Below are 18,468 nucleotides of genomic sequence, written 5' to 3'. Positions count from 1 at the left end.
TTAGGACCAGCCACTTAGCTTAGTAACAGACTTCTAATAGAAATTTAACTCTACTTGGATGCAGATGTGTGTCACTTGGTTGTGTTCAAATTCTCAGATATTTTTTATACTGCATCATCTGGACCAGAGCGTCAAAAATAACATGACTCCCGGTAAAATTACAAGCTAAAAAAATACTTACTTTTTTTCATTATAGTTTAGATTATTATGCTAAGACAGAGGGGATTTAAAGCTTTAGAAATCAACACACACTCTCACACACACACACACACACACACATTAGATTATTTTTTGTAGCTTATTTGAACATAAGGCAACAAAAAGAAATTAAATCTAAACAATAAAATGGCCCATGTTTAAAAGCAAAGGGAAGAAGGCAAAGCTTATTAAGTCTCACCCCTTCTCCGTGTCACAAATCATAGTTATAGCCAATCCACCCACCCATCCATTTCTTAACCTCTTTGTCCAGTTCAGGGTCACTGGTCAGTAACTTTGTCCCTTGCTAGAACACAAAACACTTTGGGAAAGATGTTTCCGTTGTTGTTCAGGAGTTTCATGAAAAAAGATATAAATGAAAATAACTTAAAAAAAAACATCAGTGATTAGAAACACTTAATGGTAAAATTTAGTTTATTTCCCATAAAATTTTTTTTAAAAGTCTCCTCGTGGATGACTACATTGAACTGATTTAATGTAAATGAAATTAGATTCCTACAGGTTTAATTTGTTTGCCCTTATTTGTTCCTGGACCAGATACTTAATCCCCAGATGCCTTACTTTCACCCCCCCTCCTCCTTCCCAAAGCTTCCATTGTTTATCTCTGAGGGAAATTTCTGACAAAACAGTGCTACACCCAAACACACAAACATGAACAGACATTGAATGTGCACGTACACACGCACACTCAATAATTTGAAACGGATGTTTAGAAAACCGGACAAATAAACCAGAGCAATATGTGCCGACCTCTGCGACCTCAGACAAAGGTCAGAAGTCAGGAGTCTGCTCAGGATACGCAAAGTGATTGTGTTGCTTTCAAATCAGACCCAGCTAATGCAGATTTAATACTGCTGACAAAGTGAGGTGACTCAGACTTGGTGCTAATCTATGCAATCTGAGAGCAATAAGTAAAAGGATAACTAAATCATAAAGCAAATCATATATTTTATTTCCTTTTTCATCTAGCATATCTTGACATTGTAAGGAACCACCTACCACCAATTACTCGCCGTCTTAATGAAGGCTGTTAAATGGATTTCACCAATGGAAATATTGCTTAAACACAGATTATATATTTTACTGACACATCTGTCATGGAAAGCATGCTGCTCTGAATATTGACTGTCATGCTTGATTTTCTAGTTTATGCAGAAAATGATGCAGAATGAACGTCCACAGACACATTCACACACAAGTCTTTTGGGCAGGGCAGGGTGTGTTCAGCATGTTTGTGGTCATCAATGGTGGAGTAATTACGCGAGTCTACCAATGTGCTTGAAATATCTTGATTTATTGCCCGCAAATCAAACATAATTAAATGAGATAACCCTAACTTTAAGGATGCAGCATACATATTGTTGCTATAATTGTTATTCCTGTAAATGCATTGGGCCTGCAGCTCTACATGTGTTCAAATCAGTTTGGTGCTTTGCCATTACTCTTCGTTCAGCTAGACTGCTTTCTTGGGCAGCTGGTGAGGATTTAAACATTTCATTCACATGAGATGGGTCCTTGTTTGAATCAATTGTCTGCGTTAACATGGGAATAAAAGATTCATAGCTGCAGCTGTGAAAATGTGCTATTAGTGTGTTTGTGTGTGTTACAGCATTCACTGTATGTGGTTTTGGATACTTATCTGATCTCACAGCTGCTAAGGCAATGCCCTTCACTGCCAAGCAGGCACTTCAGCATGTGTAGACATGTTCATTTTATCTGATATACAAAACCTTCTTTCAAGCATCCATGATCGCTTATAAAACAAGTCCACACACCAATCGTCAACACCACATACCCAATCTAATAGTATTCCTAATAACCCATAATGCTACTGTTATTATAAATACTCAGAATGTCCTAAAAAATGTTTTATTTTAATGTGTCTAAAGTTCTTTTGAAATGAACCAACCATACTTGAAATCAGAAGGCTTGAAGGTTTTAATGGTGGACACAAGACCCAATTCTGTATTCAGTTTAGTTGCTGTTTACATCCTGCGATGGACTGACGAGCTGTCCAGGGTGTACCCTGCATTTTGCCCAATGACTGCTGGGATAGGTTCCGGCTGCCCCGCAACTCTGCATTGGATTAAGCGGTTAGGATAATAAATGAATAAACAACATTGAAGCTAAGGCCCATTTCAATCAGCTGTGATGACAAAAGTGTGTAATTCCTCATAAAGCCCAGGCCACTGACACCATAGTACCTATAGTAAGACTTTGAAGTTGTACTAGATGGCAAATGGAAAACAAGCATTTTGTGGAGCTTTTTAAAAAAAATTGTATTCATGTTTTAGGTAGTTGTAGGTAGTTTAGGTAGATGTGATATGTTTATTTTCCTCTACCACAACTGATATTGAGTAATAGTGTCTTTTTGAAACTGCCCCATCACAAGAGCAGTGGTGGCAAAATCATTTGGCAGTATGAATGGAAATCATTGCACACATTCTCCGTGTTACAATGGCTTCTCTATCTCTAATATGAGCACTAGGTATTGTCCTAAAGCCTAAACAACTAAAATTAATCTAAACCTAGCTGTAGCTGCTCAAATCTCCAGTCAGAGCTTTGAGCAGCTACTTTTTGGGGACCAGATTCTGAAAACTGTGATGATAAATGCCTTGGATTACTTTAGGTTAAGGGAACACAAAGATACAAAATAGTAGAAGCAGGAACAAACACAAGAAGATAACGGTAAACATACACCTCTTTCTTTTTCTTATCATCAACTTTTTCTTCCTTGTGAGAGCAAAGCGAGACGGTGATTCATTCACCTGGCTGGGCTGTCCGTCAACACTCATCTGATGTTCACCCAAACTACCTGGCCTGCAGACATAACCACATAACAGACTCTAGCTGAAACACACATTCACCGTTCCTCTGGCATGAATCACAGGCTGGCTAAGTATTAGTTGGATCCAGGCTGACTAAATAAGAGCATAACCTTCGTTTTGTTGCATCTGGACTGATGAGTAGCTCTGCGTTTGTTTATCAGGATGGTGAAATACGAAGACAAGCGAGCTGGAAGCAAAGACACAGTACAAACATAGGTATACTCTCCGCACAGCATAAGTATATGTTGTTCATAGCTTAAAATAGCTTAATCCTTTTTAGTCCTGTGTTTAAGTCATCATCATTTGTGTTCACTTGCGTGTCTGTGTGTGTGTATCTCATATGGAAATGAATATGCCATAGCTGGAAGGATACAGTACACAGAAACAGTCCCAGAAAACTAATGGAATTCTACATCTGATTCCATGATTCTGTCTTCCGCAAAACCAGTCGGATCCAACCAGTGACTTCATATTCTATGTCTGTCTCTTTAAGCTTAGTTTCCAACCAAGTGCTTTAGCAGCAATGCAAAGAATTGAAAAGGAAATTCACGGAGGGAGTAAAGAACTGTAAAGTATGAACAACAAGTCCACCAATCAGCTTGAGCCTGCAGTTATTATGACGTCACTGGCTCCTCCTGAGGCATTATACTGGGACGAGAGGTAAGCAAAAGGATTTACCTCTGACATTTCTGACACAAACCCTTTTCATAAAAAACGGTTTTCATATAAAGAAAGTTTCTTAACATCCATTAACAGTCAGGAATGGAAATATTTAGCAGATATTACTAAAACAGGAGTAAGGTATTTTTTGGAGTAACAAAAATATTAAAGCACCGAATTTGCTGAACTATAAAAACTTGATAGTACATGCCTGTAAACTAAGCTTCACCTGAATGTGTACATATTTCCACTGGCTTGTTTACTGTTTTGTAGAAAAACCATACACAGAAATATATGTGAGCTTCAAGTGAATATTACATTATAAGAAGAGAAACTAGCTCCAAACAAGGCACATTTGCCTTATTGTCTTCTTGTCATGAGAAAACCATCCCAGAATGCATTGCATTGAAAAATACCCAATGATCCCATAGGTCCATTCGTGAATTTAATTAAACATAATTTATGTTGAGCATGTAAGTAATAATAGTCACACATTCAGTGAGACTGTAATAGTACTGATACATAGTAGTATTCACTTAAAATGTCGGACGGAGGTGATTTTTGGCTTTCTTTTCTGTGCCTGTATAGGAGGTTTATTTTTGCTCCGGGACACTGGGATATGTATCTGCCTGACTCTGCAATCTCCACTTTGTGTGACTCACTGCCCAGACATCTACTCTGGTGGGTTTACACATACACACTTTAAGCAGACATGACAAATTCTGGGCTTCCACTATTATGATCTCATTGAAAAACAGCTGCCATAAGCTCATCGGGGTCAAATGAGGGGGAAAGCCAAGAGGTGTCTCAAAGGCTGCTTGTCTCCTTATCTGACTGTTTTTTCTATACTTTACCTATACACACCCTGTGGTACTTAACACCCCCTTTTAATTACAAGAGTTGTGGTTTAGTGTCGCTTTGATCTCACTTTTGTAACTATAACCCTAATTTTAAGAGTACACTAAGCTCTGGCAGAAAGTCTGTGAAAAGGGTGAAGTCAGTGAGTCAGCATGTGTGTCTGAACCAGGTCTGCTTTGCGGGTCATTGGAAGGCAGCTTCTTTTTTCTCTGGTCTTCATTACACGATTATATCTAGAATTAACAGCAAAACTAGGGTTAACAAGTCTAAACACGACTGTGATTTTAAAAGTGTTGTTGGACTGGTGTTTATGCTATTTATTTATTTTTTTTTCTGTTCAGAGATCCAACTGGCAAAGCAAGTGCACTGATTGGAGATTGTGCTCACCTGGGGTTAACGGGGAAGCCACTCACCTGCGACTTGTCAGCTCAGCCTACATAAGAGCCAGGCTGCGTTCTGTGTTTGCCAGATCACTGAGTTTTCTTCTAAGCAAAGGATTCACGACTCAGTCAGTTTTGACTGTCCAAAATTGGACTTATAATAAAGCCATTTTTGCTCTTTTTCCCCTCAACCTGTTGTCGACTCAGTTCCTGGATCCACCCTACAACCCGCAAAACCTTAACAAGTGTACACGGTCTGGGTGAATACTCGATTCTGATTGGTTGAAGGGTGTGCATTAAAAAGTGATATAGGACACCAGTTAAAAACAGTTCGGTCAAATAGCCAAATAATTCTAAATCATTGCTGGCTCAAACACCATTTGGTAGCCGTGGCAACAGAAATGTTAGCGACCAACGGACAAAGCAGAAAGAATATCTGGAAGGACTATGTCAGACAGCAGCCCAGGGTTAATTAATTAATCTGATCTGCCAATTTTTAAGTTATTTTATTTTTTCAGGTTAATTTAGACCATCGGTTGAACAATAACCAGAGTATAAGGGAGAAAGGAAAAACAGTTTCCTGATCCCTCCCCATCTCAGCACTGTTAGTTAAAATCAGTCACTGCAGATAAAATATCTGTCATATTGTTTCAACCGCATTAAATAACATTTAATCAGTTAGTTTGTGATGAAGCTCCAGGTCTCTCAAAGAGGGACAGAGCGGGTCCGAAGTCACCTTGCAGCGGTGAAGCTGACCGTGCGTGTGTTTCTCTGCATTATTGCTCTAGCAGTCACACCAATTTCACAGCAATCTTCAAGAAATAAAAAGGTCCGTGCTTTTCACATTTAAATTTTTCCACGGCCAAATTTTTCTTATGCTGTTATAAAAACCAACCATTGTACGTCCTCCACGATTTTCTTCATATTGTGAAGAAGTATGCATTTTCAGACAGAAAATCACCTCGTTTTCATAGGAATCCGTTAAAAGGAGACGGACGGCACTTCCGTTCAACACTCTTATCTTTGTGGCTCGATCATCTGAGGCTCGCCGTTTGCACACACTCACTCACGTTCATACCCACTGAGCACCCTGGACTTTTAAGTTCTTTGTACTCCTGCCAAGGTACCTCTTGATCTGGTGAAAAATCAGCTTACTTGGTCCATAACTAATTACTTAGAAGGTGGTGGGACTGACTTGCTACTGTTGTACTCTTGCAAAGATCCTGGCTGTTGGGACAAAGCAACTTTCTACCACAGCCCACAGTATCTGAGTGCAGCACATTTGCAACAACAAATGCAGGAAATCTTTTGGCATTGTACCAATTGCTACGTTTATATGAGTTTTAATTCCTGTTTAATTCTGAATAAAAGTTAATTTTGCTTTAAACTGATAAAAAAATGACCATGTAAACATTTAATTCCTCATGCAAATTTCTATTCAGAATCAAACTTAATTCCGATGTAAGTGGCTGGTTTATTTGCATTTTAATACCAAACTATTTAAATCCTCTGTCATGTAAACTTTAATTCCACTCGAAGATAATTCCGGTCATTCTACGCATGCTCGTTACCTTGTCCTGTCCTGATGAGCACGTTGTTTTGCCCCCCGTGTCTGGTGGTCTATCTTTCTTCTTCTTCTCAGTTGTGCAAAAAGTAAAGTAGTATGCTCTTGTTAAGCTGGTCCTTCAAATTTATAATAAAAATAGCGGCGAAACTGGTACTTATTATGTAGGTTTTACAAGTTACGACTGAAAAGACAAGAAGCTGGGAGCCAACTTTGTTTATTTCTGGTATATGCATATGTCACTTGCACCCTCTGTTCAATCAGAACCCCTCCCAATCCGCCGCTCTAAAGAGGAATTCTGTGAGGACGTGTTTCATGTAAACCTTCATTCGGAATTATTATTTTCATGTAAATTTGTAGGAGAATACGTTAATTCTCAATAGTTTCATTCCAAATTATTAATTACAAATAAAAAAAAACATCATGTAACCATAGCCAGTGAGTTGTTGCCCTTTTCTTGTCATAGTAGAGCTTTTGGTAGGTTTTGGACCTTGGAAGCGTCATATGCTTTTGGAACGAGAAGCTTTTGGCAGTCGATAAAACAATTGACTACAGTTGTCTGCTTTGTGCAACAGTCTTTTGACTGTCTGCACATTATCTGTGCACAGGAAGGACGAGATGCCATGCCTACAAATCTGGGCTCCCGTGTTTTAGTGACAGTATGAGTTCTAGCCTATCAGTGCATCAACTTCAATTAATTTTGGGTAGCAGTTTATTAGTACTATATAGTTGAGTTTCAAAGTAGAAAAGGTCAAAGCCCGCTTGCTCAAAGGGGAAATCTGAAGTCTCTATTGGTTTAAGTGGAAATCTTAGTAATGTGTTTGGTTTGATTGTGTGGATTTTCTTTCCAGCGTAAGCTTGTACATCTGTGTGGGTGTTTGTGTGTGTCTGCTTTTCTGCAGGCAGTTCAGATGGCTCAACATCCTATCTGACTCAAAGTGATGCTCCTCCCTTCCCTCCGGGAGGAACACATTCGACTCACACAGAGGTGGACCCATCAAAAGGAAGGCTTTTCCCAGTGTGGTATGGTTAAATGATAGAGCATGAGCTCAGCAGTGGTTAGGCAGGGGAATGACAGGCAAATAGGAAAGTAGAGTCAGCTGTTTGGACTTGAGGGCAGAAAGGGAGAGATTTGAAAACCACACCTCAAAGGCAATGCAGAGATAAAGAGATGAATAGTTGTAGGTAGAAAAGAAAGAGCTCTTATATTAATCATATTTCGTTTTAAATGAGCACATCTTTCTATCATGTGAAAACCTCATGATGGCTCATCTGATTGCCCCAAATTCAATTTTACTTCAACTGAAAGCAGTATGTTGTTTATTTTGTTGACTGACGGTTGTTTTTTCACATTTTCCTCCAACAGAGGCCCTTTTGATACCTGTGAAATCTACTTTTACCTCTTTAATGTCCCCTTTTTTCTGTTTTCTTTTTACTCTGCTGTGTAAGAATTCAAGTCAGAGTTGATACAAGACTTGCATATGGGACCCCTCACACCCCCACCTTTCTCTCTCTCTGTAATGACCCACGAAGGGATCCAAATGTTTAAGGCAACACAGCAAGGGAGTCTTTGTGTTATTTCTGGCTATGATTCATACAGCCTTTAGCTTCATAAATTAACTATGACTGACTCCAGACCTCTAGCAAGGATCTCACATTCTCACTGACATCATGTTGGACAGAAGTCAGGGGAGATTAGGTTTACATGTGTAGTTAGAAGTGATACAGAACTACTTCAATTAGATGTAAAAGGCAGTATCTTGAATTCCCATCTCAGTGATTCATGTTGGACAAACCACCAAGTTTAAAACTTCACAAGTGGTGCTGCTTTGTCTCTTCCACATATGTTGGGCTGTCTTCAATTTTACAGGATCAAAGCAGTTTTTAGCTCAGTCATAATTAACCATGTAACATGAACCTGAAGGGAGTTCAGTTTGTTTCTGTCCAGTGAAGCTTCTTTTTAATTGTGACCAAAAGAGTCAAACTTCCTATTAATCCATATAAAGCAGGATGTTGTCTTTCCATTTGGCAGAGTTCTGTAGTGATCTTCATGTTGCTTTTTACACACTGGGTTTTGTGCAAAACTGAATATCCTTGATCCTAACTAAAGTTTGGAGGCCTTATTTGACAGACATTATCTTTAAAAGACTGATGTGGAGGAGGAGGAGGAGGAGGAGGAGGAGGACGACAGTGATTAGATAGCAATGTGGGCAGGCAGAAGGTAAAAAAAAAAGAGAAAATGGAGGCAAGAAAAGGAAGAAGAAAGAGGAGTTGAGAGCAGAGGAAGAAATTTAGGATGTCTGAAAAAGGAAACTGAGAGGAGGAAGAAGTAACTCATATGAAAAAAATGGTTGTGGAGAAGAAGGTGGGAGTTTTAGTGGATGCAGCCTGGCAAACTTCCAGTTTTTAGGCAAGGGGGAAAACCAAGCTCAAGGCCATTACTGCTTCTTGCTTCCATAGTAAACTCAACAGTTTGTCAATGTCTGACCTGGTTGGTGATCATCATTCTTCTCTGCATCTGTATATTCTTAAAACTAAAAGAGAAAAGATCAGACACTTCAGAATAACTTTGAATAAGATCCCTACTCTGCATCGCCAGTAAGCAGTGCTGGGTAAAACCTTAACTAAAAGGTTTGAAATTAACAGTCACATCTCAGGAAAATATAAATGACATTTTTCTGACAGTTCACAACAGATTTCTTTTTTGGTTTGAGCTAATGTGAAGCCTGGAAAGGTTTGTCATTGTTTATAGAAGAGAAGATGAAGCAAACGAATAAAGAGATGAAGAAATCTGGAGCAAAGGGGAGGAGGCAAGTAGATTAAAAGGGACGCAGAAGATAAAACATGACAAATTAGGACAGCATCTGTTTCTCTTTGAAGTTAAAATATTCTCTATGGGGAAATTTGTTTTCTGCCTAGCAACCCCAGTCGAAAGCTAATTAAGTGCTTATCTTTTAGTGGCAATGCCCAACTTATGAGGTGATGGTCTTCCTGTGGTGAACAGTCGCACAAACACACATACAGACCCCATACTGCTATTATCATGACAAACTATCTGGGTGTAACCTGCAGGCCTGCAGAGATAGTTATGGTATACACACACACAAAGCATACAAGCATTGAGAAACATCCAACTACACACACACACATAGACACAAAGTGTTTGCATCCACATAGAGATTCTCTTTTTATTGTGGCAGTTGGCATGATTAGAGGTTTAAGATGAAGTATGAATAAAACACTGGAGCTGTCAGATCAACTCAGGCCGAGTGAAGAACTGAAATTATTTCAGACAAGCAGAGGAAGATGCAATGGACAGAAAAAAAAGGTGGTGAAGATGATGTTTGAATGGAATATTGGAAAAACTAGCAAAAGTAAGAAAAATGATGAGCTTTAAAAAACAAAAGCAAAATGAGAAATTTTGAATTAAATGAGAGAATGAGCAGAAAAGGTGAGAGAAGTCAAGGCATCATTACAAAAGAAAATTCACCCTGACAATGTAAATTTGTAAAGCTGCAGTTTGAAGTGGTCAGAACGGTGAGGCAAAAAAACGTTTCTCATTATTTAATACTTCATATCACCTCAAATCGTGCAAATTTTCTACCACTGACAGGTTCTTATTTGATGGTGGAGACGTGAAAGTGCATGAGCAAAAGGAAAAAGGCAAATGGAATTTTGTGAGAAAATCCGTATGTGAGAAACCAGTTAAGTATGGCCTGGGAATCTGGCCTGGAAACAGCAGTGTGAGAAACTTTTCCCAATGCAAAAAAAACTGTGTTACATAATTACTAGCTGGTACAGCAGCGTGCATTTGTGTCTTCTGTATTTGCTGTAGGTCTGATCTTAATCCCGTCACCATTTGAACTTGGTCCTTGTAGTGATGAAGTCATTTTCTTTTTTCACACAACTACATAAAGAAGTCATTAACTGTTTATTTTTTAGTTGCTTTTAGTTACTTTATTATGGCAATTCTTTCAGTTTTGTTTTATATAAAAGTATTTGAACTTTCCATTTCCAGAAGCGAAACCATAAGAGGACTACTGGAACTGTTTATACAGCTACAGTGTTTTTGTCGTCTATTTCGAGGCTGCACAAGAACTCACTAGGGGAAATAATATTTTGTTAATCCACCTAGAATTTAATGCTTGCTTGAACTGCACAAAAGGACTGTCTGTGTGGTTTTCTTTTTCATTGGTCAAGTGATTTGAGAAATCATAGTTGCTGGGCAAAGTGAGTGGTTTGTTTTGAGTGAGTGTCATTTTACAATGAAGCGGTGTTATTTTAAAAAACAAAGTGAATGCTGCAATGTCTGAGGCATGCTCACACACAAATAACCAGCGCAACAGAGTATGTCCTTCTATGGGGGCAAGGGTACCACAGTGTGGAAAAAATAAATAGTTGTGTGAATCTAAAAAAAATTGGTGAGTCGTTATTGGTCTTAAGTTTATCATTTACAGTAAAGTAAAATGAGTAAAAACAGAGAAAAAACAAGACTCCTTTACTTATGACGATACACAGCGGGTAACATAAAAAGAAACTGATACATAATTACCATGGTCAGTGATTATTGCAATGCCAACTGGGTGCATTATTTTCGCATACGTACAAGTAATTGTTCAAGTGAAATCCTTGTTATATCACTCCTTTATGGGCATCGCCATAGCAACGCATTAATCAACTGGTTCAGATCAGCTGGCTTTTGACAGGTGAATGAGAGAACCATGCTGTAGCTTCACAATGTTTTTTTGTTTTGTTTTTTTTTTACTATCGTAAAAAGTACATCAGTACAACATAAAATAGTTTCTGTACTTTAGCAAGTTTTGTAAAAAAAAAATGAAGTGAAATGTTATAAAATGTTTACCAAGCGGGACCATGGTGCATTACATGGTTTTAATGCACTTCGCATTAAACTGCACTGTGCTAGCGTTCTAGACTCTGCGTCCTACATTAAAACTGTGTAATGCACAGCTCCTTGTTTAATCTTTGTGTAAACTATTTTGTATGTAACTTTGGGTACTTACAAATGTGTGTTGAACAAATTTAAAGCAATCACAACACATGAGATAACTTTACACATCACAAACTCCACAAAAAGTAATATACTGAAAATAGTTTTTTTTTTTGTTTGTTTTAAACAACATTTGTGGTAATTTATCTTGGGGGAAAAAAAGCTCCTATGCATACAAATTACTAAATGTATGCACTCACCACCTGTGCACATGGATCAAATTGCATTTGGACACTAATCAATCTGCGTATGCATGTAGAGTTTAAGTCTCCCATTACATGTCCAGAGTCCTGATTGCTTCATAACTGCATGGTATATTTGAGAGCGGGTGTAAGTGTGGGTCATCTGGATTTCAGAATGAAATCACATTTTCCTCCATAGTTACTTAAAAGCAGAAGGATGCTTTCAGAGCCATTTTTAATCATACATGGCTAGATAGATTATAATGGAAGGATCTTTTTAATGATAACTAAGTCTTCAAAATAAGTAAAAATATTCATTAGCAGACCACATTTTAATGACAATATTTCTGAAACATCAAACTTTTGAACAAAAAAACTCAAAGGTTTTCAAACTATCTAGTTTCAGGCACAAATTTTCTACTGTGTGGTTTTTAGACCCGCCTATAAAGGTTATTCAGCGATTCAGTGTATTCGTGCAGCAGGTCACTGTCTTTACTTGTGTTGATTCTTCATCTGTTGTGGTTTCCATTAGTTTTTAGTTTTTTAAAATGAATTTAACTTAACTGAGTATTCAAACAGGACACCTTTAAGTTACCGGTGACATTGTTTTCCTTGTGTATATAGCAGTTTGACTCAGAATTTCTTGCTTTTCCATTTTCATGCAAAGCAAATCGGTCAAAGCCTTGTTGCACTTGACATGTGAAATTCTTTCACCATTCTTCAGTGGAAACTCCCTCTTTCTCAGAGCTGTACCACAACATTATAAACTAGCAACACTGCGGTTACGCTGAGTGTGATTAAATACATACTACATAGTAAGTAAATTTTATTCAAATAGCACTTCTCCCAAAGAAGACTCACAAAGGGCTTCACAAAATAAAGAAAAAAAATAAAACAAAACAGAAAAAGTGAAAATACATCAGACATCATACAATTAATATTCAATGACAAAAAAGCAGCAAAACATTTTATTAAAATGCAGGTGGGTGGGTGGGGGACCATATAAAAACCACCAGGCTAGTCCAAATGCCTGCTGAAAAAGCAATGCATTTTACTGATTTTTAAAAATGTCAGTAGAAGCTGCTCTTAACTCAAGAGGAAGTAAGTTAAACAATTTTGAGGGATGAACTAAAAGGCTCACCTTTGGTTTAAACCGGTTATGAGGGACACAAAGTAGTAGGGATTCAGCAGATTGCAGTGACCTCACAGGATAATAGAAAGAGAGGAAATCAGCTAAATTTGAAGGAGTCTGACTAACAAGGGCTCTGTAGATAAAGGTAAGGATTTTGTAGTGGATCTTAGAATTTATAGGGAGTCAGTGCAGGGATGCTATATTAGATAGAAATTTATTTGGATAGAAGTCAAGAGTGTATACTTTGTTATGTGCTCCAGCATCCCAATTTTAGTTTAATATATTCAGTGAGTAATTGCACATTTATGTACAAATGAGCAAAACGTCCTGTTAGCAAGGTTGCCAATAGTGCCAACTTGGCTCAGTCACCTTTTGCCATCTAAATTAAAAAATAGATGCATGATTTGTGACATTAAACCTGGGAGACAGCTGTACACTAATAATTATGCTGCCAGATTTGAAAAAAAAAAAAAAGGACTCACATAATTATTACAGTTAGGTTAAAATCAATACCATAGTAAAGCCCATCATTGATGTAAATGGGTCCTTACTCGTCTAAATCCATACTAACATTGCTTGGGTGTGAGTAAATGTCATCCTTTAGTCTTCCACTTCTCATTTATTCAAGTCAAAGGTAAAAACACATCCACACACACATATACACAAACATGTTTTTATTTTTGTGAACACATAAACCACGTACTTCTGCTTAACTCAAACCGAATCCTTTTACCCTGAAAGAAAAACTAGCTGGCTGAATGTAACAGAAAAATGAATGAATCACGATTCTCTTTCTCAAGAGGGGAATTTTAGGAGAGACAAAGGTTGCCTTTTTACTTGACCTCTGTTCTATTGGCCTAACCACAATGTAAATGGATTTTAGACAGAAAAGGGAAAAGTAAAAAAGAACTACAATGAGGAATAGCCATAAGAGGACCATTGCGTTTAAAAGACAGAAACTCAGCTTGACTGCTGAGATGAGCAGATTTGACTCCTGGTCCAATGTTGTAATTTAGTGCATCCTGATGTCCACATCAACTCGGGTCTCTTCTCATTTTCTTGTCTCTCTGCACCGTCTATTATCAGACAGATTAATAAAGACCTTCAGGAGAATGGGCTGCATGCCATAAGTTAAACAGTTCCTCCTCTGTTTGGATAGCAGAGCAGATATTTGGGGGAAGGTCATAGCACAACGTCAAAAGACCTGATTTATATATCTTGGTTCAGTGGACATGTAGCAAAGACACAGTCTCTGCAGCCACTATGATGACTTCAAAACACCTTTTTTTAGTCTGTTACTTACTTCACATACAGCTAAATCCCCCTCTTTGGTTGAGGTCTGACCACAGAGGAATTCAGACTTAAATCTGGTTATAACACTATTTTAAAAAAAAAATGAACATATGTTTATCTGCATAGTCTTTATCCTGTTATTACATCATTTCAAATTTCCATCCTTCCATTACCATTGACTTTCTTTCATTTTCATTATTTGTCATTCTTTCCTTTTCTTGCCACACAAAGACTTTATTACTGTTTATTAAAAACCCTGATGCCTGCCAAAGTAACTAAATGCTAATATTTTCTGGCATCTATGTTTAGCAATAAAAATAATGTAAACCTATGAATATGCTTGTATTTGATTAATCATAGAATAAACCCAACCCGTTAGAGCAGCATGAACTCACACTTTGTGTTGCTCAGTGGTAATCCTGTCAAGCCAACAGATGTCTTTCCCATGCTGTCAGGCTGCACACAGCATCTGGAAACCTGTGCGTCCATATGTATTTCTCAGTCTGTTTCCAGTCTTTGGTTTCCACATAAACCCAGTAGACTCATGCAGGTTATGATGTAACACTTAAATTCAGAGACGGAACAAAAGAAAACAGAGCTGCACATTCATGTTGTACTCATTTCACACAAAAACCTCCAGTGAAAGAGTTCATTGAACCAAAGCCATACCTAGTCTATAGAACATTATATAAATTCAGAGGCACAGTTTGAAAAAAAATATTGAAAGTTCAGCTCACTCATATTACACAACAGAGAATCGCCTATTATTATTGCTTATCACTTGTGGTATTTTCCGTACATACTTTAAATGCATGACTCTCTGGGCTTTCTGTTTCCACTCCAACAGAACAGAGGTGAATTAATAATTTCTTTGTGACATTCACTGCCCTTCAAATGCATTAAAATAAGCTCTGTGATATTCCTGGATCATCAACTGTGGCACACCAGAAGGGAGACGTGCACAAAGTACTGGGATGTCTGCTGGATAAAATGATAAACTGATTTACCCATGAAAGAAGTTTATTTCCTTATTTATTTATATAAAGATAAAGACAGAAGCTAAAGGTTAGAGTGCAAAATAGAATGGATATGTAAGGTTGTGGTGGCAGGGTGTATGTGTGTGTGCATGAGTGCATTAAAGAAAGAGAGGGAAATTATGATCAGGTGTGTATTTTTAAAATTGTTAGGTGTTGGAGTGTAAAGACTTAATTTAATGTGCCAAAATGTTTTTTTGTGTGAAGCACTTTGTGCTACTTATTGTATGAAAAGTGCTTCATAAACAACTTTTTTAAAATAAAAGATTTTATTTAATTATTTAGCATTATTTTGAGCAGCACTCCCTAAATATTGTCCAATTAGTGAACTTTCCATTTTGTTTCAGATTCCACAGCAGTTTGATACCCTACCTCATCCTACCATCCTCTAACCTTACCAAGCATCAGCTGTGTTTACTTGGTATAAAAAAACAATTGTAAGGAAAGAGAAAGGGACGTTGACAGCTTGTAAACAGGAGCATTTGTGATACAAAACTCTTTCATTCCGCTGTACAGTAGTGTAGTGGTTAGCACTGTGGCCTCACGGCGGAAAGGTCATTGGTTTGAGTCTCAGCAGGAGTGAGGTTTTAACAGTGGCCTTTCTGCGTCAAGTGTGCATGTTCACCCAGTGCATGTGTGAGTTCTCTCTGTAACTCAGGTTCCTCCCACCCATAAGACATGCGTGTTAGGTTAATTGTTAGATAACCCAAATAATCACATCTCACATGTGTGTTGCTTTGGATAAAAATGTCTTCTAAATGATTATAGAACAGAAACTAAACAGTTTTGAAGTTATGAGACATTAACATACTTTTCCACCTCCCTCTCTCTTGTGCTTTTACATTTTTATACTACATTCTTAGTACCTCTTGATAAGGTAAGAGTTTTCAGGTTTGTGAGACGAATAAAAAAATTTGAGCAACAAACCTATTTAACATATTCAAATTGGTGGATCATTATGCATCTATTTGATTTGAACCAAGTCTGATGGAGGAGGTAAACATTTGAAACCTGCAGGATTGTAGGCTGAGGATCACAATGTGTATCTCTGTGCTGGGGTATGCATTCAACCTGTTTAAAAAAAAAAAAAAAAAAATCTTTCAATTCTCTTCTGAAGTCAAATAATTAATTAAATGCAGTTCACTAGTGTGCGATTTAGGGGGTGCATTCAAACTGGGTTTGTCCTGCTTACATGGCTAGTATGACAGTTCGTTTGCTATAGTAACATGCAAAATGAAAGTAAACCAAACTACAGGAATGTATGACATTTCTCAGCAATCCCAACCCCACACATTTGCTTTCAAAGTATGGAACAAAATTGCATCACATGCAATCTACACCACAAAAGTTAGGGGTAATGTTACGAAGAGGCAACACTCGGGGCTGTAACAAAAGATGTATAAGCATTGAAAAGGAACACCAATTCAATCAATCACGACTAAGTGAAATGAGTTTGGCACCACAACATACCTGTTCAGGGTAGCAAGATCTAGGATGCTGGTCACAGTTAATGGAGAAATGAATGGTCCTAAAGACAGGGAAATTACAGAAGAAGACCTGTTTTAACTTTCCAGAGATAGGATAGAGATTCACATTCCAGTGGGACAAAAAAAAAAAAAAAAATCCCAGTATACTGTTAAAGAAACACTTGAGTGGTTTAAGGGGAAAATTAAAAAAAAAAAACATCACAGCTCAGACTTCTTTCCTATTGGGAATCTTTACCATGACATTAAGATTGGTGCAACCAAATTAACCCATCCAACTGGAAGAAACTGGAGCAGTTTTGCTTTGCAGAATGTACAAAAGTCTGTCACGGCTGGGTGTTGGGGTTGATGAAGGAGTGGACCCAAATGCAGAGACGAGGGAACAGAGATGCAGGTTCAAGACCAATTTATTTTCCATTAAAGGAACCCAGGAGAAAGAACAAACTAACTAAGTAACCAAATGATCCAGCAACCAAGGAATGAAACTGAGGGGTATAAATACACAGAACAAAACGAGACACAGGTGAAGCAAATTAACTAAATGAACCCAGGTGAACTAAATCAATAGGAAATCTATGAAGCTGAACAAGAACCAAGGGAACTAAACAGGAAAAAACTACAAAATAAAGCAGGAAGCCCAAAAACAAAGCACAGAAAAAACCCAAATCATGACAAAGTCCTGGTGGCTTGATGCCCCAAACTCCATAGAGGCATACTCTCACAGCTGGAAGTGCTGTAAAAGGTGTTTCTACTAAGTAAAGACTTTGGGGTGGAGTGAACAATTTTGCATGTTGAAGTTCATTGTTTTTGATTGTACTATTCACAGTAACAGATATCCTGCATCTTCAACATTTCTTGTAAATCTTCATTGCTCCTGCTCCAGCACATGTGGTTCTTCCATAACATCTCCATTTAGTTATATACCTCTGTTTAGAACATTATATGACTCAGATGCTCTAGGGAAGTCATTTCCCAGCTATCCTGGCTTTCCTTGCAATCTGTGCTTCGTGACCGTTTTCTAACGTTATCATAATGACTCAGGCAAACACATTTAGGCAAGATGCTGTTGAAAGTTCCCCTCTTCATTCTCACGTCCTTTCTCTTACTTCCACACATGTTCCTCCCCAGCCCCCCACACACTTTACTCTTCTGTCTTCCTGTTCTGGAGACAAGCTATGACTCTGAAATTCCTCACAATTGTTATGAAGTAACCATGGAAACCACAGTTTGAATTCCCCTTGGGCAACTGATTTAAACTTTCATTTAGTCAGAAGAAAATATTCAGAACTTCTCCATTTTTACTTACAGCAATGGTTTATTTTGAATCACATCAATTATTCCAAATGTGGAACAGGAATCTGCAACATGTGTTGTTATGGAGGACATTTGGTTTTGGCTGAAGTAGAAAATTAATAAAATTATTTTTTCACCTAGAGGAAAATAATGCATTGTTCAGAAGCACATACACATATGGTAATGGGGCTCCTAAGTATTTCTGGGTCAGACAGGGGACAGCAGGGCTAGACACGTCATTGTCTGGCTCCTGCATCTTTGTTAGGGAGTCCAAAGAGCACTTTGCTCCTTCAGCTACTGATAATGGTCTTATTTGTCAACCCATGAAGAAGTTAAAAAGCCAAACCACACAAACTGTTTGTCTCAGGAACCAAAAGCAGCAACTCATGACATTGTTTTTAATTAGATGGTTTTGTATGTTGTTAAATTTAGCACCTAATTTGGAAACCAACAAGCCAGAAGTGGACTAAGGGTAGAATTATCTTTCCAGAGAGTACCCGGACTTCATGGATTAACCAGGCTTGTTAAAAGAAGTA

Source organism: Telmatherina bonti (assembly GCF_933228915.1).
Source record: "Telmatherina bonti genome assembly, chromosome: 15".
NCBI lineage: Eukaryota > Metazoa > Chordata > Actinopteri > Atheriniformes > Telmatherinidae > Telmatherina > Telmatherina bonti.
The sequence above is the reverse complement of the archived record's forward strand: the minus strand, read 5'-3'. Positions refer to the sequence as shown.